A 23,102-nucleotide genomic window follows, 5' to 3' on the forward strand; every position below is an offset into this window, starting at 1 on the left:
TTCACTAACACTCTAATCAGAGACAAAAGTCATGATTATATTGATAAAATGTGAAACCAAATAACAAATAAAACAATGCGACCATTTCACGTGCATAGATAAACATTGTGGGAACACATATTTGCTCGTTATTTGAACAATGTAAATGTTCGTTTTTAGAGAAAACATCTACTATGGATCATACAAAAACATGTTAGTAGATCGTATTCAGCAGCATAATAAAATAGAAAATTTGTACTTTTATTTAATATGTCTCATTAAATTGTTGACAAATGCAATAATACAATATTCGAACTATAAAAATAATAATTTATTTCAAAATAAATTTCAGATAATTATTTACAAAGGGGACGATCTTACCGATTTCAATGACGTTGAAACATGCTGTTCAAGGTCAACATCCTGGACAACTTTTCCTTATACATATTACGATCGGTCGGCTTTAGTTTCCGAGATATTTACAAAAGTTTCTGTTTCAAAGACAGTATGTCTGATTTTGATAATCGATTAGTCGTCCCTTTTTCCAATGTAATATGTTTACAATTTCAAGTAACAATTATATAATATAAAGTTTAATATGAATTGCATTATAATAATAAAGTTGCACATTATTGTATTATAATTGAATTAATATGAATTGATCTGGCTTATTATCTAATATCTTAACTTATTTCACAGTAGCGTTATCGACCGCTTCCTGACAGCCGAATAATTATCTAACAGAAACCTAATCCATTTTTTTTCTTTCTTATGTAAGTTGAAAATGATTATCGAATGTGAGTTGAATTATATAAATATCAGTTGAATTACACAAATGTACGAACGTCGTGAAGCGTTCGTTTATGCCAGAATGAAATGTAATCGTAGTGAAAATTGAACAGAATATTTTTGAGAGAGAATATCTCGAAAATTAACGCCGAACGAAAATTAACGTAACGTGTACAGGGAAAAGTTGTTCAGAATGTTGACCTTAGCAATACATTTTAAGGTCATGGAAATTAGTGAGGTCGCTCACGTTGTAAATAATTATCAAATTTCATTGTAATTTTACGCTTACTATTACCATAGTAGAGTTTAAATGGACAACATACTAAAAAGTGATAAATGAACATTTTTGGAATGGATAAACACGAGTTCTTTTAATGATGATGCACATGTTGGAAGATAATTACATAACATGATAAATAGTGGTAAGTGAAAATTAAAATCCATTTCTGTATAATGTTACGCTATATTTACATTATTTTCACAGAAGGAATATTTGGTCAAAAATGGAAGAATCGATCTGGTACGAATATAAATACATGCATATGTAGCACAGTTATGGAAAAGGTACATAAACATAAGAAGCATAAGGGAAAATAAGAAGCTCGGTCTTTATTTATATTGCACAGCCTATTTGTCATCATTTGATACAGCTAATCGGTAGAGTTACGTAACCTTCAGCTAGCGATTTGCGTTGATCTTTGATTCTGTTGATTGCGATTGAATTTATCATTGTGCCAGTTTCAACAAACGCTATCATAATATAAATAAAACAAATACAGAGTATCATTAAAAAAAATTAACTGGACTGTGATATCTGTTCCGCCACTACACCTACAAACAAATTATTTGCACTATATAATACCCAACTCCCTATATACCAAATGAACATTTTTCGGATAACTTCATTTCCAATTAGTTAAACTTATATACCAAAAAATTGTCATAGCTCTCGAACTTTATTAAAATTTTCACTAAAAACCCTGTCTCGATTCTCAAATTTTTATATTTCAATATTGCTTTTAACACTTTATCAAACAAGGATAACTTTTTATTGTATTAGAAAAAATTTTATCATAAGATTGAGACATATACATATATCGATAATATGTTTTTTATATTTCATGCTGGAGATATTAAAGTTAGAAATATGCAGTTGGGTCGAATATGAACGAAAGAACGCAGCAGAATTAAGAATTGTATTACTTTTTTACAGTACATGAACATGGAGAGTCATAGAACAGTTAAAACGTAATATTCGATTATCAGAGTGATTGTTTCACCGTTACAAGGGTTCAGGCACGGTAGGAAACCGTACAACGCTGTTAAAGAAAATATCTAGTGTCAAAGGGACTACGTGCTTTCGAAAGAAAGGGGCTTCTTTGCGCGAAAAATGATTAAATTTATCTCGATAATAAAAGGAGTTGAGGAAAGTCGAGCTGTTCGACTTTTTATTTTTACAAGCTGTTTCCTTGTTTCCAAGGCATAAAATATCATAACCATTCTTATACGTGCACTAGCAATAAATTGGATCATAAAATTGGCCATTAAGTAACAGTTACAACTAACTCTCTTTTGGTTGTTATTTTATACAATATGTATGTAGATTACATTAGAAGAAAATCAGTGTAAATCAATGTAAAAATAAATGTAATAAAAAACTAATTTATTGCAAATGATAGATTGTAGTGTTCGTATATTCGTTGAACAGAAAACTATAAGTTTAAATTTTTTGCTGTGAAAAATATTCATTCTGAAAAATTATATTATTTATTAATAACTATATTACCAACTATGTATATGATAAATATAAATATAATATAAATATAATATAATCAAATATAAACATGAATATTAAATAGAAAATTGTATAGTGTCATATGTTAAACTTTAGTATTATTCTGCAAATTATGAGTTGTTATCGAAAAATATATGTAATATAAGTTGAATATAATTTTATATTATAGACACCCGCAAATTTTTATATAATAATAAATAAATATACGATTAATATATGATACAATAAAATATACGATTTTTTATGGATTATAATGTTTTAATCATTCAATTACACATTAATTCTAATTTGCTATAATGAACGTAATACGAATATGTATTTTCATTCTCCATCGATACTATTAACATGACAATAATTTTCGCTTAATATATTTTAACAAATATACGACGAAATTTAAAATTATAGGCTATATAAAACATTAATATTTTGAAACGCAAGTAAAGTACTGCAATCAAACGAAAGAATTGTTTAAAAGAATGTTGAAGTCTACTTCATATGCAAATATTACGCATAGTATATTATAACTATCTTAAAGTTCCAACTATAAACAAATATTTCAATCAATAATCTTAAAAGGGAAACTGACCGTTTACTCACTTTTTTGCCATGTGAGAGGTATAAATGGTTACTTTTACTCGTGTTGGCCGAGGACATATTTGCGTTGACGTGTTGAACGATTAATGGCTTGCAATATTACATAGGCCCGGAATTTTTTATGTATATCAGTTGCTACAACAAAATGTATTTCGAAAAACCGAGACTAGGTATCATTCTACAATAGTAAATTCATATACATATAACTCTGAATAAAAGATTCTGTGTGTGTGTGTGTGTGTGTGTGTGTGTTATGATATTTATACCTTATTATTCATACTATTACTTCAATTTATGTCACAAATATATTTTAAAAAGTTATAAAGCCAATAATACGATACGAAAGAAAGTTGAGGATCAGATGTAAACTAATTAATAACAAAGCAAATCATTTTTTTTCTTTCTGTGTTTTTATACGTTTTGAAATTAGGAAATTTTAGCAAATTTATTGCATTGGAACTTTTATATTACCCCAAGAGCTTTCAAATATTATAGCATCTATCAATATTTCAATATTATAGTATTTTTTGCTATAATAATTTCAACAAGATTACTTAGTTTTATACATACCATATTTAATTATAATTTCGGATGTCTATAGTATAAGATATACTATAATGACAATCTCCCTCTAAGCCAAACTTGTCATGATCATTGAGTTTGACAACTTCAAATTGCTCGAATACTTGCTATTCAAAAAAATGTTCGTTAAAAATAAAAGTTGCATGAAATCAAAGGGGACATGAAATATAATGATCAGCTTTTCGTTATTTCTCCTTTGGATTGGGTTGAAATATGAAAATTACCTTCATCCGTTTAATTAACAAAATGACTACCAAACAAGTCAATATGACTGTGATATCAAACTTTTTATAATTACGACACTGCAGATACTTATGTGAAATTTATGTGAAATTTAAAAAAGTAAAAATACACAAAATGCACATTATATGCGAAATATGCAAAAATGTTTAATAATATTAGTTACTTTTATTGAAATAATTTTAATTATCTGTGTATAACATAAGTGAGTACATATTTAAAAAAAATTAAAATATTTATAAAATTCCTTCAACTAATACACTAAGCAATTCCAAAGTAGGATTCACTTGATCAAAGTTACCCTGATAATTCTTATTTATGTCATCTCTATTCGCGAACGTATCGGTCCCGCGACTAAATGCCGATAAATCACAGCGTCCTTGTGCTAATTTTTTTCTCGCATCGCTCGCTGATCAATATGAGCACACACAATTGCAACACAACATCCCACCAAATGTATTTTTCGCGTCTTAAATTATAATATCAGGCGTGGGCGTACGATACATAGTTACATGTCACTTTCGAGCTAGGAACTCTGACCTCAGTTCGGTTGTCCCCAATTTCGAAACTTAACCTCTTAACGAAGTCTCGCGACCTACCTAAGTTAATCGCTTAATTAATTTCGTCGTCCGGTCGTTCGCATCGCTTTCACCCAATTAACGGCTGGCGTGCCTGTATCGCGAATTTTAGATAAAATGCTGTAAGTCGAATGCGCAGACGAATTCTTTGTCTTCGCACCGTCGAGGACTGCTCTCTTAATCGATGTTTTTATCCTAATCTAACTGATAGTACAGTACATTAAATTATTTGTATTTTCTAATTTATGTGACTTTCTGTATAGTAGGTGTCTGTGTATTAATTGCCATGTATTCTTGGTTTCTGTTGGCATATTTGGTTAGAAAGTTGTTTATGTAACATTTGTGAAAAATAGAGAGCAAAACATATAAAATTGTTACTTGTTAATATAATTGTTAATTGTTAATATTCTAATCAATACTTGTAATGATTTGTAACTTATAGTAAAAGAACATTGATATATTGTTCCATTTTTTACGTAGGTAGGTTCCTCCTTGTAGATGGTAGAAAAAAGACTATGTAATCATTTTTTGGAAAATAAATTGGGTTGTGTGTATGAATATTGTAACGCAGTTGTAAAATAAATTTTTTTTAACGAGATTAGCAAAATATCAATTGAAGGAAAACGAGAAAGCAGTAACTGATCAATGTTATATTCAAAAAGAACAGTTTCATATTGGAATTTGTCTATCAGATGTTTTTGCGTCGTTTGAAATCGACAATAATCATCAACAGATTGTTTATTTTTAATATGGTAATGTATTGTACATTTAAATAAAGAATAATTATAACCAAATTAATAAGGAAATCCCCATAAAATAAATCGTCATATGTATATCATATAATATATTTTGATAGAAAGGGATATTATAAAAATTAAAATCTCCAAAATTGAAATCCTAAGTTAAAGAGTGATATTCACTTCAATTAATATTCCGGAAGCTTTGTACACTACACTAATACAATACACTAATTTGTGTTTTCAACTCTAAAGTTTTCTGAGATAGCTTTAATAGAAACATCTATTATACTCCAAATTGAATAGTACAATAGGCATACCACACGTGAGTATTTTATAATTCAAAGAAAAATGTTCTTTTTCTCATTAAAAATTATAAAAATTTCTATTTCTTGATGAAAGCAAAAAGCATATACAGAAGATATTACCAAATTCAATAGTATCTCTCGTAATAACTATAAAAACACTATAATTCTTTTCAGCCGAAAAAACAAAACAAAATTTTCAATTTATTCAAAATTATTCTTTTCCAGTTTCAAAAGTAAATCAAAGTTTGTTTTTAATAAACATCGTTGAGTCGTAATACAAAATCTCTTTACAATGGAATTTTGATTATTTCAACTAATCATGATAAACGTTGGAATAATCCAATAACTCTCATATAATTCAACGTTTTCACATAAGGGACGATCTTTTATTTTAAACTATTTCATAATTATTAGTGTTAAACAGAAACAAAACCTTTGATATAGAAGATTCTTGTTCTTTTAGTTTTTATCCTTATTTCCTAATCTTTCTTACAAAAGACAAAAGAAATTTTGAATTAATCAATTTTGTTAGCTTCTGGAAAAAAATGATCTTTTGTTAACTATTAGCAGTAGAAACACAAGTTTTTCCAATACTTTTGTACACATAAAAACGTAACGTGCTAACATTTGAAGCCAGTTTAACAGAAAACAAATACATTTATTTAGTTAGTTGGTAAAATATAAAGTATATTATATATGTGTATACAATACGCGTATGTATGCATATTGTGTATGCACAATATTAATTGTGAAATGTTCAATCGGTATTATGATAATCAGGATTCTGCTGTATTTCTTTTTCTAGATTTTGGAACAATCAAGCAATCCTCTGCAAGTGCAAAGCATAAATACAGGTATAAGATAGGCGAAATATCCTTTTATGTTGCTTTTATTTAAGTAAAATACGCGTTTAACGATTCGCAGCAATTTGTGTCGTTCAAGTAATCTCTGGTTTATCCGAGAATCTGGCGTAAGCAGGAAACGAAATCCAGAACACCATGGTTGATCCGTGTCAGACTCGAGGAGGTTTGACCAGATGAAGAGAGACGACGACACTCGGAACGAAAGGTAGGTACGGGAGAAAGAGGAGAAACAGAAAACGGGAGAAGGGTTTTGGCCGGTTGTCTCAAGGTTTATTCAGGCTTACTCAAGCAAAGTCTCGGTTTCGTTCTTTCGTATCGCTTACGAAGCCTGTGAAGCCTTTGCTGTCTCCTTGTATCTTCAACAGAAATAACAGGTTTCCTGAGCGCGCGTTGATTGCACCGACAATTTGCATTAAGCGTTTATATTTCTATTTAATGTAACCAAATACCACAAGAGTCCTTGCATTATGAACTGAAAATCTCAAATGTCTAGCAAGATAGATTACAAAATGTTTTTAAGAAAATATATATGTATAGGAATATTTCCAAGCAAAGAGGAACATTTTATATGTATACAATTAAAATACTATTATGGATTATTAGAACACAACAAATTCGACTAATTATTTAAAAAGCTGCCGTCATCTTGCATTTCGATGATTTTTTTTTTTTTTAATACGTTGTAGAAATCAACATTTTGAACTTCTTCCTTTGTATGTTACTGCTGGATCCTTTTAATATTCGAGAAATTTGCCAAAACCATTCGGTATCGCTACAATGAACTTTGCCTATAATTGTGCATTTGTGATAATGTATGTGTTAGTATTGGTTGTCAGCCGCGTCATGGCGCGATGGCGGAATAAAATGCAACCTAATCCAAAACTACATAAATAAATATAAATAAATATAAAACTATGTAAACTACAGACAACAGATGCAAATTAGGTTTAGGAAAGGTGGCATTTTATCCGGCCGGCAACCGATACTAACTCATATGCTGTCACGGACACACAATTGTAAATGGAATTCACTGTAATGGTACCGACAGCTCTTTGCAAATACGTACGTATTTTGGAAGCTAAGACCGAAGTGCGGTAACATGTATAAAAAAAAGTTGTTCAGATTCATGTCCCTCGTAACATATTAAAAGATCATCGAAATCTAAGATAGCGGTAGCTTTCTAAATAATTACCAACATTAATTGTACAATGTTCCTGTGTTCCAATTACATATTGTGGTTGTGCTCTTTAATTATGTAATTATACCAGTAAGGCAAATGATATTTATTTGATCACAACAGTTATATATACTATAATATAATAGATATAAATATATAGATTAATTACCAGCGATATAATAATAAAGAACAAACAGTCTTGATTTTTGTTCAATTCAATAATTTACAATTTCTTCAGTAGATAAATCTCATTTAAATTTTATAAAGTCTCCGCGCCCGCCTGTAATATGTTAAATAGTGATCTCATAATGAAATAATAACTTCTTGTAAATTGTATCATTTCTTTTATGTTGATAAACTTATGTCTTTTATTTTATTCTCTTTAAAATTGTGAATGTCATTGACGTAATGAATTAAAAATAAAAAGTTAATCATGGAAATATTGTGCGAATAAAGATTCATCCAAAATGAAGTACGGTATAACGATAGAAGTTTTATTCTTTCATTATTTGACGAAGATGGTGAATTTTACTTCATAAAATCATTTAGTACGTATATGAAAAAATTTTTCATATTCTACACAGTAAAGTAACATAATTAGTACCTCTATATTAAATGAAATATCTTTTACTTCATAAATCACATTACTTTACAGATCACGAAAAATACATTAATGCGTGTTGAGAGTGATTGAATCGGCATAAGTCAGTTTCTAGGGTGCGTGCAACCTTCTTCTTATGATATGTTTCATGATCTTCGTCTTCACTTTCCGAATTATGAACTTCCACGTAATGTGAATATAAGTCGCAACATGTATGTATTAAAAATTATAGTTTCTAAGCTAATTACATCGTGCGAATAGTTTTTATTTGTGATCTTGCATCCCAAAAGTAAGGGAACAAAACTAATAGAACTAAATATAACAAAACGTCGAATGAACGGAATTTTACATAAGTATAATAAATTACTATATCTTTTTCACATGCAGACATCTTTGTTGAATGTGAAGAAGTTTTACTAATCTAAACAAAATGTCACAAATTAGAGTTACTAAAAATCTCAAATTCAACACGATCATTTTTAGTTACATGTACCTGTATAAATCTAAGATATCTCAGACAAAAATCTCAAAATCGACATTTATCGTTTCAAACTAAAAAAGATCAACAGATCCGATCGTGAGCCATTAAAGATACGTATATGATTGTTCAGAAAAAGTCCTGTTTTAAATATTGTGTTCTTTGAGAGATGGCTCTGTGGTTATGAAGAATAAGGATATATTCGTAGTGTTCCGGCATCTTGGTACTTTCGACTTTACCTGCACGTGCAATCGTAAATCGTTAGCACGACGAAATTGAGTCTCCTGCCGGCGGCACAGCAACCGTCATGAATTATAAAGTGATAACATCGAAGACACCGCGGGTCACGTTACATTACACAGAAATTTCAGTTTGAAACTCGTGTTCATAACGAACCTAACTATGTAATGTTAAAATAAACAAGGAAAAAACAATATATCAAGCACTACAAAAAAAAATTCATATATGTTTATGCTCTAGCTATTTTATATTACATAATATTAGACAATGTTTACATAATATTTCATTATGGTAGCTATTTATTATTTCTAATATTTATTTATTAGAGTTGAAATTAGTTTAACTTCGTTTATGTAAAATTTTAATTCTGTACCTTAAAGAATTTGAATTAAGTAAGAAGTGATCCAATATGAATAAAAGCAACCACAAAATTTAGTACATTTTATTCTAAAAGCTTAGATATTAGATTTTAGAGAAATATCTCTGTTTTTACACATATTATAAAGTTATTATTAATATTTTATTTTATTCTGTATACTTTATATACCTAGGTATGAATTTGTTTATGTTCCGTCCAATAACAATTGAAATGCATTTTTTAGGTGAATATATGATGGTAATTATAATTATTTCTATTTTACATTATATTAATTATAATTATTTACTTGTAATTAGTATTTATTGCTATTTTACTATTATTTATCAGATAGTATTTTACATATAAATTGTATGTACTCACACAGATGTTATTCTATTCATATTACAAATAAGCTATAGTTCTACTTGACCGTACTTCTGAAATCCATTAGTAACCTTTGGTTATATATTCTGTATATTTGCTTCATTTTTATACACAGTGTAGCTTCTTCTGTATTACGTAAATTATTCAAAAGCACAATTCCTTAAATGTTTAATATCTCTTGTAATTTAGTAAATTTAATGTAAAATGTCTTTATATGTAATTACATTTAAGTAACGAGAAAAACTTTTTACACCTTGGAAAATGTAATGATTCTGTAGTATATTTTGGAACGACATTTCTTTATATATCATGTAATGATGCTAGTAGCCTTCACACCTTGTGTCACAACCTCTCAATAAGCTTCATGTAAGATGTTTGTTAATTTTATTTTACGAACATCCTGATTTTACGAGAATATATGGCAGTTAAGTTAAATATCTTATTATATGAGAAATGTTCATTGAAATTAAGCTCTATGCTAATAACCAGCGGTGGAAACATCAAATGTATGCCATTGTGTGTGTTAAAAATTTTATGCTCCATTATCCAATGTTAGAAGGAATCTCTGATTCACTATGAATGTTTCATCATGATCGTTTATTGACAATTAATATAACGCTTGCATTTATAATATAAATTCATAGATTAAAATTTATTTTTTAAATATAAATCTTTATTGATGAATAACAATTATTTTAGTCTACAATATTTATTGTCCGAAAATAATATTAAAACTTAAATTAAAGAAAAACTAAATTCGATAATAAATTTTTACAAATGTCATATTAAAAAATTTGATAGTATTAAAAACTAATAAAATTAATAAAATAAAAAATTGAACTGGGATTGAACAAAATACGTATTCATTAATATCGCAACTTTAATTTTCAGTTGAAAAAATTAATATCGTTTCGAAATTATTGCATGGGAACATTCATTAGTTCTTTTTCTTCTCTTGCGTTAATCTTTCAAGCCCAAAATCTCACCTCGCTCATTTTTTTAAATGAAACAGCATATAACTTTTTGTTATTTAAATAGCTATTATTGGACTCGATAACATTTATTTAATAACTTCTGTTATTATTCTTTTATTTATACTAATATATACTATTCCCTTCATCAATGAACTAACTAAATCATTAAATTAACTAAGTCAATTAACTAAAATATAAGACTACAAGATTAGACGGTTAGAAGACAAAACTAGACAAAAGAGTTTCATTTCAAGTACATATATTTTTTATATATTTGCAATAATAATAATATTTGCAATAATAATAATATTTGCAATGTGGAAGTATTTAAATATTTTTATTATTAAACCATATTCAACAACAAAGATGTTGATTTTGAATACAGTCCATCTGCCGAATTATTAATGTTAAATTAATGTTAATTAATGTAAAATCTGTTAAAAAATTTATTTAAAATTTACGTTTCACTACATACAGCGTATTAATAAATCAATAAGTACATTAAAAACGAAAACTTCGTAAACATCTCTTACATACAAAAACCTACAATTCTGGCTCTGTACATAAAGAAACACGCGTAATGAACGAGACGCACCCGTGGTTGATCCAGAGATTTCATTTATCCGAGAAGCCAGACAGACTGGCTCATATGTGTTTGCATAATCTTCCGAATACCTGAATCCAGACAGCGTTTATTCGTGCATACGCGAAAGGTGCATCGAACTCGTAAGCTTACCTATATTAAGCGGCCCTTGACATCGCGTCGTCAAGCTATAAGCGAGCATAAGCATTCGACCGCATTTAGATACGCGGTCGATGGTTTCTAAGACAAAGCTTGAAACATTTAACAGCGATGTTCGTCCAGTTACCATGAGGACTCCGGTGTTTAAAGTCCTCTTGGATGTTAAATATAACTGTAGGGGTGGCACTTCGAACGCAGTCACTACCAAACTCGAAATAGAGCTACACTTTATAATACGTCCACGAAAATACATTGCAAGTTATATTACTCTAAGCACTTTCATGATTAACGCACGCTTTCAATTAGCTATTCTTGCGCTCGATCGGATTACATATTATGTGAAAGAAATAAAATTAATGTATATTGTTATAAGAATCGTTTATGGCAGAGATCTTTGTAAAAAGTTTATGCAACCACGTAAGATATTCTGATGTAAAACACTTACTTATTCTTTTCTGAAGCAATTCAAGCCTTAGGAAAATATATGTTGTGTAGAATAACATTTCATAAAATGTCTTATTTCTAGTGTTGAGAATCTATTGTTACGTAGATACGTTAATAATTCGATGTAAATATACAAGGAGATTTAAATATTTGATTACATTGTAAATAAGAGAGAGAGATGTTCTCTTGGAAAAAAGCTTTATTATAATTTTATTATACTTGCGTGTACACATAACGAATATAATATAATTAATTGATTTACTAGAAAATTAGAACATTTAAGTTACTAAAGAATCTAAATACATATTTCTTAACATTTAAGAAAATCAAAATAAATATTGAGAAATTTTCATTAATCATAAAATCTTGAACTTTACATAATTTATTAATTTTACATAGTTTATGAATTTACATAATTAAATATGTTAAATAAACATAATAAATAGGATTTTTTCAACTTGTTTAAAATATTTAAATAAAATTTGTTCACACATAGATTTTTCGAAATCCTTCGATTAATCAACCTACCAAAAGTGTTACAGGAATGATAATTGAACCTTCAGGTCATTCGTTAAAACCAGTTTTACTTGTTTTGAATTTTGAGAACGCGGACATCATTAACCTCGACACTTGTATCCATGGATAAAGCAACTTTCCCATAAAATTCCTCTATACTTGTCATTTCTCGAACTACAGAATAATTCGTATTCTTCCGCTTTCACTACCCTGGAAAGGTGATGTTAATTAAGCACTGCTATTATAACAATGTAGCTTGGAAAGTTTCTTTCTAATGCACTCAAATTGGTAATTATGCGAAGGAAGTTGCAAAGAATGTTAATTTAGCGAATAAAAAATTTAATTTTGTATACTGGATTCGTTCAATAATTTCCTTGTAACAATAATTCTGTACGTATAATATGAAGAAATACAATAAACGATCTGAAACTTTAATTGAACAAAGTTTACGTCAGATTTCGAGTCATTAAAAAATGATGGAAAAGTTTAAAGATTTGTGAAAGAAGAAGAACTAAACGATTTAGAAGCGTCCTCTCTCTCTCTCTTGAGTCTATTCACAATATAATCAGTTAAGTATACTTCTAGTTATGTCCTAAATATAATGTTGTTATTTCTATACTCAGAGGTAGGATCACAATAGTTATTATTTTATTGAATGGATAAATCCATCACACCGTTGTGAGCCAAAAAGACCTTTATTGCACGCGCTTATAAAAACTAGGGATAAAAACAAAAAAGCATCTTAAGCCTATCGATTAAATCTATCGATTGTAACTAGGATTATCTTCTAGTTACTATTTCTTATAACTAACGCATCTGCATATGGGTGGCGAGCACGAACTCACGTTGTCATTTTCAACATATAATATACGTATATTCTGCATAAATGAATATAATGCAACAGCTATAAATATAAAACAAGTAAATTTCTGTTAAATATGTAGTATTGACATTTGGTAACATATCTAAGTATTATATTTCTTCATAGGTATAATAGACACAGAATACTCCATACTACTATTGCGCAAACATATTTATACTACGAGAGTCTAAAGTAAGTATAAGCAAATAAATGTTATATTTGACCCCAAATAAATGATTTCTTGCTTTCATTACCATTATGTATTGTCATTATTTATTTATTACCATAACTAGATTGTCTGAATATTAGTGTCATTCGTAGCTATTACGTTTTCTAATAACTAGCCTTTTGCTGCTGTGAGCGTATCATAAAGGAGTTAAAAATCCAAGTTAAAGATAACAAAACGGTGAGATGGAATTTTCAAATTATTTGTCTAGGTCTCCGTGGCATATAAATTATTACTTTCAAAATACATACATTTAATTAAATATCTACGGACTAAAAATAATCTTTAACATATTTAACAGATAAAATATAATCAAATATTTTATAAATTATAGCATGTAGTAAAATGTACATATGAATAGTAACATATTCTTAAGAAAGTCACTTAAAATAAATCTTCTTTATGTCATATATTAAGTTAGTGGATATAAATAAAATGTTTCTTCAGAACATAAATTCATTTTATAGCGTATTTGCGTACTATTAATTGTTATTAATTACATTAAAGAAAGAATTTTATGTAATATACGAGTGTATTGATAACATTTGTATGACCTTCTTGTATAAGTTTAAATTTAGAGAAAATACCACTAAAGTTACCGCAAATGTAAATTTAATATTTAAACAAGATTATATAAATGTTAGGACAGATCAATGTTGCAAAATTCAAGACTGCTAATTTTTCATTAGAAAAGGAATCAAGGACAGCCATTGACAATAATGTTTGAAGAAGTATTACTGAAAATTAAACCTCTTATTTAATAACCTCTTGTTTATGAGAATACATATGCATTTATTTGGTGATAGAAAGAAGTATTAAATTGGATAATAAAGCATATTATTATATATATTATTATATTAACTTATATATTATTAAGATGATTATATATATACAGGGTGGTTGGTAAGTGGTGGTACAAGCGGAAAGGGGGTGATTCTGCGCGAAAAAAGAAGTCGAAAATATAGAATAAAAATTTTTCGTTTGAGGCTTTGTTTTCGAGAAAATCGACTTTAAATTTTCGCTCGGTACATGTGCACTTTTCACGTCTCGTTATAACGGATCTCACTGTAGATCGTTGTCTCGACGGAAAAATTAAAAAAAAAAAAAATAAAAAAAAGAATTTTTATTCTATATTTCCGACTTCCTTTTTTGCGTAGAATTACCCTCTTTCCGCTTGTACCACCAGTTATCAACCACCCTGTATGTATATATATATATATATATATATATATATATATTAATTAATTATTTAATATATATATTAAAGAGTAACTTATTTTTCTATAAATATATGTAAATGGATATTATACTTTTTAAATAATTTTTATATTCCTCGAAATGTATATATTAGTGAGAGGTAAACGAACCTCTCACTCAACAGCTTTGGACGGTGCTGCCTGTAAATTCTAAATGAATTGCAAATTGCACACCGCGTCCAATTTTTCAGTAACCGTATTAGTGTTAATGAAGGAGGAATTCTCAACATGATCATTCATATGATAGTCGAAGACACTGGTTCCAAAGTGACATCGCCCGTTGTTACAAACATGAAAAGAGTGAATGACCTTAAAAGATCGTTTTAGACGCAGCCAGTAATTTAGTCAAGTAACAAGTAAAGCCGAATTTACACTGATTCTCTGTTGATGATTCATCGGAGAACGTCTCATCTTCGTTTTATCCACAGCGATACACATACCACAGACGACTGTGCTGATAACCATGGACAGCAACGCTTCTATTTTCTGACAAGTGAGTTTCAAGGGTTGCGTTTTGAGTTAAGTATTCAGTGTTCAATGTTCAAATAGTAGATGACTTTGCAGTGCAAATGTTTATGTTACTATTAGTGACATATAGATTTGTGTATTAGTAACGTATAGATAGTGAATCCTCTTTGCATTCATACTCTTAAAATGGTGAAAAAGGATAAATTTTGCGAGTAAATAAAATATTCGTCACTCATGAATAACAAATGCTTTATTTATCTATACTTGTTATTCGTCATTCGAATAAAATTGTTTAAAATTAAAATGTTTAATGGTTAAATGGATATAAGCTATTTAAAATCAACAGAACATAACACGATTTTTTTAATTATTGAAGAACGTAAATAAAGTCATTAAATTTTGTGTTTATGTCAAATGTTAACAACCAAATGCATGAATTTTTTCATCACTGTAATATGAAGTGTATAATATTAATTCTGTACTTATTGTTTAGTATTTTTTGTTATTCGTCATTCGAATAAATTTTGATTGCTAATCGAAATACAAACTTATACATAGACTGCGCGTTCTTACGGACGAGCTGAAGACTATATTGAAGGACAAAGATAGTACTGGGACCGGGTTATCGTGCTCTCTCTCGAATTGCGCAAAAAGTGGGGAGAACACGAATAGAAGGGCGATTTGCGGTACATATACCATCAATAATAACAAGCTTTTCCCCTCTTACCCCCCATACATACATTTCAGAGAAGAAGGGGTACCACGATTACTCCCTTACTTTTGTATTCTCTTGACTACCTCTTACAGGTACGTGCAGTCTATCTGTATAAGTGTATGATCGTAACAAGTTTATAAACTGACGGTTGACAAGCAGAAATGGTAGCGTGGCAATCAGCTGATGGAGGTATGAAGGAGTAGGGTTGTGGAGAAGGAAAGTTATGCATTCCTAGATTTCCGAAAAATCGCTCATAAGGCAATCTCATACTAGGCCGAGGTCTGTCCCAGCGAGTCGCCAGATCATTAGCAATTGGACGTATAGAAATTGGGGATTTTTGACTTTCGTGAACGCTATCGAGGCTGGCGTGTACGTTATAGATGGTACCGATCTTGTTGCATAAGGATCTGCAAAGCGGTAATTTCTGACCAAGATCAAATGTCATAACTTTAACTTAAAAATTTCTTTTTCTGCGAATTCACAACTCCGCGAAGCTTCAATATTCATACATATTTCTCCTTTCATATGATTCTGTGATTAGATACCGGATTATGAAGACAAAGTCATGAAATTTTAAGTGAAACTAATTGTTTTAATTCATTATTTTCAAAATAAGGATATGTAATAACAATTAATTATTCTTAAAAAATGAATAAGTTTCTACTAATTTTCATTTATTTTTATTCACAAAAAATATATTTATAAAATAAAGGTTCTTTGATCCGAGCAAGGTTCTTTTTTCATCTTGCCACTTTTTGCCCTTTCGTTTGCAATAAGTCGTCGAAAGTGTTACATAAATATCCATAGTTTGCGAATCTGTTCTCTCCCGTAAACTATTCGATTGACAAGGTTGAAGTTTTAATTCGTGTAATTAATGTTGTTATTAACACGTTTTATGGGTTATTAATTAATTACTCAAGTTGTATAAAACAACTTGGATTTAAACTTGAAACTAGTTTTAATGTGAATCTATTATCTACTTAGCTTAACACATGCCTGCAAGTTCTAAGTTCGTTTCATCACTTAAGTTAGTTTCTTTTCAGTTAAATTAAAGTATTTCGAAACACTTTATCCAATGTGAATCTACTATTTTACTTGCCTTGAAGTATTCCTTTAAGTGAACTTGAGATCTTATAAGTTATTTTTTGACTTGAAAGAAACAGTACTTACTATTTAACCTAATGTTATCTCTAGTTCCATGTTTACGAACATTGTTTTCCTAAATCGATTGTAGAGATATACCACTTTAAATACTTAATTATTAGCAGATATCCATTTTTTTATTACTTACTAAATTTACACAATTTGAAATCAAGTAATTTAGTTTAGTTTCTAAGAAAGTGTCAACAATTTTCCAATATTCTTTTCAATTGTGATATGAAAAAATTACACGCTAGGATAATTTATTTATATAGATCTAGTAGATATAGCACAACATTTAATCAGATGTGTAGTTATTAAGATTTTGCGCCGTCTACATAAAAATACATATGAATAATTTCGAGATAAATATAAAATTAGTTTTAAGATAACTTATTTCACTTATGAAGAAAAGCTTTTTTTTACATTCAATTAGTTATTCAGCTAATTAATCTAATCAGCACATAAAATATAAGAAAAACTTAAATTAATTTAAAAGAGCGTCCAGGCGATCCATATTATTGTTAATATTATAGTCAATATTTCAGGATTCTTAACATTTTACTGACAATAAATGTCTAGAGCTAGAGGGTCTCTTACGTAGGATAATGTAGATGAAATAATATGAATCCGTAAAATATTGATAATAATATTGATCATCTGAACACTGATTAATAAGACTCCTTAATAAGAACACTCTTTAATAAGACTATGTTTTCTTGAGAGAAATAAAAGATTGTTATTAATTAATAAAATTAAACATCTACAAGGCCGTTCTACATGATATGATTTATCCACATATTCATCTACGTATCTTTGTAAGGGACTTAACGTGTTCGATAAACTCTGACATAATATTCCACACTCTAGAAACTTCAAGAAAATGAAGAAAATATTCGACTTTTTAAAACTATCGGGGCAGTGTCTTGAATGAACGTCTGTTTACGATCTTCTGGAATGTCTCGCGATCGCGTGATCACTGAAGGACGAAGGATAGTCTTGAAGACATAGCTATACGTGAGACGGTATGATCATTCGAATCCTTGGATTCTTTCCTGAACAGTGCACCGTATGTTTCGAGGTCAGCCGTTGAATTTGTTCGAACAGGCAAGAACGGCGGCGCGGCTTTATTTAAAGTCCCCTCACGAGTCGCTGCGCAACTGGCGAAGCACGATTCGCTAACGATTCGCGTAATTTGCAATTCCTTCCTCGTCGTTCTTGCTCCGACGTCGAGCGTTCGCGATGTTTTCTTGTTACGTCGTTGGTGGCCGGCCTTTCGCTCTCGCCACTCTTCGCTACAAAGATCTCGCCGAAGTATCGGAAAAAGAGAACGCGATGAACGCGTCGCGGTGTTTTCATACTCGCTTCTATTACTATACATACAGTTGGAACTACTTACATACTAACTGATACCGCATTGATATCTATCTATAGCGGATTATGAATTTCAATTCTGTATGAAGATTACAGGGGAAGAATACGATAAATCACATTTTCTATTTGTTACGCCGGGCGACACTCTACCTATACCAGGCCACACACCGCGGGCAAGATGGTCACCAGATGTCCGCTCGTCCTTACTGCGTACCCTCAATATTCTCAAGTACCCTCCATAAATCTCAGCAATTTCCTAGTCGAGGTCCTTCGAAACTAACAAATATTCTTCCGTTGCATTGTTTCCCGAAGTTTATTGTCCACCATGGGTTGACACGGGAAAGTTTCTGTTTCTCACGTGTGAGACCTCCCACTAACGACTTTACCTCGAGGGCGGTGAGCATCCTTCCTCACCCACCACCATAGCAAATAACCAATTAACAACGAAGCCTATTTCCCTCACTCTATTAGCCAAAATCGGCACCAACAAATCCGATGGTCCCGTGTGTTGGACACACCCATCCTTAGCTTTCCTCCGTCACAGCTTCATCGCCGAAGCTCACTGATTTTCTCTACTTCAAGCAGTCAACATCTTGTTAACCGAGTTTCCACCGTAGATCAGTCACTCACTTATCTTATACATACTCACCAGTGTAACTATCTTCTTTACAAAGTTGTTGGATTAAACTGTGATATATAACTTGTTATATCAGTGTCATATTCAATTAAACTACCTCTATTATCCTAAACGAAATAGGGGATCGATCATTTCGTGGCGTCGATTATCTAATCGTAACGGGAATTTACGACTCCCGTTGACGTGCTTCTTCGCGATCGCGTCTCTCCGCGAGTGGTCGAAACATTTGGTCCTTCGAGCCGGATCACGTGCCAACGAAAAGTGAATCTACAAGTGATCACACAGTGCCACGTGTCCACATTGAATCCAGCAACAAAGAGAAGGTTCTACATACGTAAGTCGGTCTACATCGCTAAGCATGCCGACCCCAGCAAAGCTCAATTCCATGCGACAAAGACGCACCAATTGCATCGGCAACATCAAGACCATGGAAAGCGACATTGAGCAGTATAAGCAAGCTGAAGAGCTTGACGTGTGCCTTCTGAAGAAATATCAAACCCAACTCGAGGAAGAATGGAAACGGTTCCGACTTGCCCACGACGAGTTGAATGAACATGGCGAAGAAGATGTAGCGGTGGAAAGAGAAGCGTTACGCATCTACGTAGCCCTGGGAGCTCGCTTGGAAAGACTGATACTGGCTGAGCAGCCATCGACCCAGTCGACTCCTGTAAGTACCCCCAATGGGGATTCATACACGACCTCGAACACAGTTGCGATTAAGTTGCCAGATCTTCGGCTTCCTACCTTTGATGGAAGCTTAGATAAATGGAGCACATTCTATGACACCTTTTTGTCCACAATAGATCAAAATCCTAGTCTCACAGACATACAGAAATTCCATTACCTGCAGTCCGCCGTGCAGGGAGAAGCGGCGGATTGTTTGCACGCATTACCCCTTAACAATATGAATTACAGTGAGGCTATGGCCGTCCTCAAGGAGAGTTTCGCATCTCCACGATATGTCGCATTCAGTCACGGCATGGCAATAATTGATTACCCAAAATTAAACAATGAATCTCCAAGGGAATTAAAGCGCTTAGTCCACACTATTAAACAACATATCTATGCTTTGAATAAGTTAGGACAGTCCAGTCCCGATACCAGTGCTATTATTAACTGCCTCATTCTTTCGAAATTACCATTAAGTATCCAAAAACAATGGCAAATGGCGCTGCCTAACAAGGAAGTGCCTTCGTATAGTCACTTATTGGACTTCCTCGAGAAGTTAGCACAAAGCTCCAAACCGATTACCACGGCTCGGCAATCAGGAGTTTCATCGGAACAAACCATTCCGGTTCGTCAACGGGCACCACGAGGGCAAGTGTTTACAACGACTCAGGTTACTCCGGCATGCCCTACCTGCCAAGGACAACACCCCGTCTGGCGATGCGATTCTTTCAAGGCCAAAACCGCAAGCAAACGCTTGAAGGACGCTACAAGGGCGTCTTTATGCTTGAACTGCCTGAAGACGGGGCACACAGCGCGTGATTGCCACGCCAGCTCATGTCGGACGTGCGGAGGTCGACACCACACGATGCTACATCAAGAAAAACAGCCATCGAGGTCGAATTCCTCCACCTCGAGCCGAAGTCCTTCCTCGTCAAGCAGGAGAACAACATCACCCCCGTCACCTACAAATACGAGGAGAGCCTCGAACAAGCATAAGTCAGGGACAACCCAGACGAACTCGCCCCCTATTCCACCCGACAGCCCGAGACGTACACGTACTCACAGACAATGACGCCAAAAATCCAAAGCTCCGACAAGGACTGAGAATACCAGGCCAGCAGTCTCCGAGGGATTGTGCAACGATATCGTGATTACAGCACAAGTCCACATGCTAACCAACAACCAACAACCGATCCAGTGCCGTGCGCTCCTCGACACCGGATCCAGCATGAACTTCATCACAGAAGGGCTTGCAAATATCCTCGGAATAAGGCAAAGGAGGTGTTCGGTCCCAATTGGAGTCCTCGACACATTGACGACCACGGCTCGGCGATTCATAAGGGCAACGATTACCTCCATCGACGGTAAGTACGAACGCACATTGACGTTCCTCGTCATTCCAGCCATAACAAACCTGATCCCAAGTCAACTCATCGATCGCTCGGCGCTTGATATACCCAGAAATATCAAGCTCGCCGATCCCCGATTCCATGTGCCTTCCCCGATCGATATCCTACTAAGCTCGGGTGCAACCCTTTCGTCAATGTGCGTCGGACAAATCAATCTGACGCGACCAGATCAGCCGGACTTGCGTTTGCAAAAGACACGATTCGGTTGGGTAATCGGGGGGAGTCCAACCTCCCCGACCGCGACAAGTACCTTTCACGCATCCACGACGGCTCTGCAAGCAGACCTTGCGCGGTTCTGGGAAATCGACGAAGGACCGCCGATCAAACACATATCAGAAGCAGAGCGACTATGCGAAGAACATTTCAGAGCTCACACTCGACGCACCAGCGAAGGACGATACATCGTCGCTCTCCCGTTCAACGACCGGCTCCCGTCGCTTGGATCCTCCAAGGCGCTAGCGATGAAACGACTCGCATCCCTCAACCGCCGATTCCAACGCGACAGGCGTTTTGAAGCAGATTATCGAGCGGTACTACAAGACTACCTGGATAGGGGACACATGTCAAGAATCAGTCCCGAAGACACCGACGAAGGCGGGTATTATCTACCCCACCACGCCGTGATCAAGGCAGCAAGCGAAACTACTAAACTCCGCGTCGTGTTTGACGGATCCGCGGCGAGCAGTACCGGAGTATCATTAAACAATACACTCCATACAGGAAGCAAACTCCAAGAGGATCTATTCAATATCCTACTTAGATTCCGTATGCACCAGTATGTACTCACCGGGGACATCGAGAAGATGTATAGGCAATTCCTAGTGAGACCAGAGGATCGACGATATCAAAAAATCGTTTGGCGTAACGAGAACGGGGTACTCGAAACGTACCAACTCAACACCGTGACATTCGGGCTATCGGCAGCTCCATACCTGGCCCTGCGGTGTCTCAAGCAGTTGGCAGACGACGAAGGACATCGATTCCCACGAGCGTCATCGGCTTTGCGACGAGACTTCTACGTCGATGACGCCCTCACCGGAGCGGACACGAAGGAAGAGGTGCTATCCCTCAGAAGGGAATTAACCGAACTTCTGCAATCCGCCGGTTTGAATATTCGAGAATGGGCTTCTAACGACCAGAGCATCCTCCAAGGGCTATCCGAGCAAGATAAAAGCCGAAGGTTACGATTGGGTGAGTCACAAACTCTAAAAACACTCGGCATATTTTGGGATTCCAGGGACGATGCTATACTCTACTCGGTCGAAGCCAACGCCAAGACCTCTCGGGTTACAAAGCGATCAGTCAGCTCCGTGATCGCCAGAATTTACGACCCACTAGGATTACTCGCGCCAGTGATCGTACGAGCGAAGATGATACTTCAACGTATCTGGTCGTTGAAGGTCGACTGGGAAGAGTCCCTCCCCGCGGACTTGCATTCCGAGTGGAACCGTTACTACACTCAACTACCACTGCTCAACGAGATTCGGTTCCCACGCAAGACCATAATCAAAACACCCAGCGAGATTGAGCTCCACGGCTTTTGTGACGCCAGCGAAAGGGCGTACGGAGCCTGTGTCTATCTGAGGTCTCTCGATCATTACGGAAACGTCCAGACACGACTACTTACAGCGAAATCGAAGGTGGCCCCGCTCAAAACACAGACCATTCCACGACTTGAACTGAGCGGCGCCCTTCTACTCACTTCACTAATGTCAGTCATACAGAAAGTATTACAGGTCAAGGTGAATCGCACGGTCTATTGGACGGATTCCACTATTGTTCTCCAGTGGATCAATTCGTCTCCGCATACATTGAAAACATTCGTCGCAAATCGCGTAGCTGAGATCCAGAACAAAACTAGCTTCACTGATTGGCGTCATGTCCCCACCAACGACAATCCTGCGGACCTAGTTTCTCGAGGACAATCACCAGAAGACTTTCTACAGCCTAACATTTGGCAAACTGGA

At 33.4% G+C, this 23,102-nt stretch overlaps 1 protein-coding gene and 1 long non-coding RNA gene across 5 annotated transcripts in view; one reads left to right on the forward strand and one right to left on the reverse strand.

Moving 5' to 3' along the window:
• gukh (NHS actin remodeling regulator GUK-holder) overlaps window positions 1–23,102 on the reverse strand; it is a 218,705-nt gene that overhangs the window by 95,677 nt on the left and 99,926 nt on the right. The window lies entirely within an intron of this gene.
• LOC138181219 (uncharacterized) overlaps window positions 15,117–23,102 on the forward strand; it is a 35,970-nt gene continuing 27,984 nt past the window's right edge. The window contains exon 1 of the long non-coding RNA XR_011173467.1: window positions 15,117–15,216. This is a non-coding gene — a long non-coding RNA (uncharacterized LOC138181219). The remainder of the gene's footprint in view (window positions 15,217–23,102) is intronic.

The sequence above is a fragment of the Bombus flavifrons genome, chromosome 1 (genome assembly GCF_040668555.2).
Source record: "Bombus flavifrons isolate JBK064 chromosome 1, iyBomFlav1_principal, whole genome shotgun sequence".
In the NCBI taxonomy this organism is placed as follows: Eukaryota; Metazoa; Arthropoda; class Insecta; order Hymenoptera; family Apidae; genus Bombus; species Bombus flavifrons.